The sequence below is a fragment of the Pygoscelis adeliae genome, unplaced genomic scaffold (genome assembly GCF_000699105.1).
Source record: "Pygoscelis adeliae isolate BGI_AS28 unplaced genomic scaffold, ASM69910v1 Scaffold357, whole genome shotgun sequence".
Taxonomy (NCBI): domain Eukaryota; kingdom Metazoa; phylum Chordata; class Aves; order Sphenisciformes; family Spheniscidae; genus Pygoscelis; species Pygoscelis adeliae.
The window spans coordinates 81884-83286 of record NW_008825159.1 but is presented as its reverse complement, the minus strand read 5'-3'; positions in this window follow the sequence as shown (position 1 = coordinate 83286).

Below are 1403 nucleotides of genomic sequence, written 5' to 3'. Positions count from 1 at the left end.
GCACCCCCCGCGGGGGGGGGGGGGGGGAGGGGCCGCCAGCGTCCCGCGGGAGCTGGGCGCCCGTCCGCTGGGCCGGCCGCTGGAAGCGCAGCTTGGAGGCGGCCGGAGGGCAGCGCTCCTGGAAAAGGCCTCGCTGGGGCTGTGGCCGGCGCGGGGGGGGGGGATTCTCTCTTTATTTTCTTTTTTTTAATTCTTATTTTTTCCAATTTTCTTTTTTATTTTGTTTTCTTTTTTCCAATGTTATTTTTCCTTTAATTGTCCAATTTTCTTTTCTGTTTTTATTTCTTTTTCAAATTTTTTCTTTTTATTTTCTTTTTCCTTTTTAATTTTTCCATTTTCCTTTTTTTTTCAATTTTTTTTTGTTTTTTATTTTTTCCAATTTTTTCCTATTTATTATCTTTCTAACTTTCTTCTTTCTTTACCAATTTTCTTTTTTCTTCCATTTTCTTTTTTCTTTTTACCTTTTTTCTTTTTATTTCTATTTTCTTTTTTTTCCCAATTTCCCTTCTTTTCATTACCTTTTTTCTTTCTTTTCTTCTTTTTACCAATTTTCTTTCTTCGTTTTTTTATTTTCTCTTTACTTTCCTCTTGAGAAAGGAAAACTCCACAATTCCCCTGCCACGTCGGAGGGAAAAAACCTCTGACACACCAGCATCCCCAGCACGCCGGCAGCACCACGGCCACACTGCCCAGGGGTTCCCAATCCCTATTTTCACTGTCTCCCATCCAACCCTTTCCCCAGCCCTGCTTCACCCCAGTAAAAATGTAATTATTTCAGGATTTTTGCTCACCCTGGGACAAAAAACCCAAGTGTACGAATATCCCCCTCCCCAGCGGAGAGGGACAGGGAGGAGGTCCATCCCGAACTTTCCCTTTGGATGAAAAAAAAAAAACCTTGACGCGAAAAACTTTTGCCCGGGAAAGTTTGGGCGCGAGCGAAGCCCTTAATTCCAGGAAAACCGGGATTAAAAGCGGATGTGGAGCATTTATATGAGGTTGTGTAAATACAGACGCTACAACCCGCCGGACGTCACCAAGCGCTTTTAAAAATCTAAAATATGCGAGGGGGAAAACCGGTGTTTTCCACTGAAGCTACACCACCCCGGAGCCAAAAAACCAGTAAAAACCCGTGGTTTTTATTAATGCCCCAAATCGTACCGGTAACGCAACCCTCTCTGACAGCATCCCAAAACCAGGCTGTGATCCCTATCTCCGGCTACGGGACGGCTCCCCTCCGGTGATGCCAACCCCCGCCCACGGAGGCTCCAGAGCTTCTTCCTATGGAAAAATCCTGATTTTTTTTTTTTCCCCCAAAAAAAGGCGGGGGGGGGGGGGATAATTGTTAAAAAATGCTCCTGCTGTTGAGGAGCCACCCAGGGCCGGAGGAGGATGGGGATGATGGA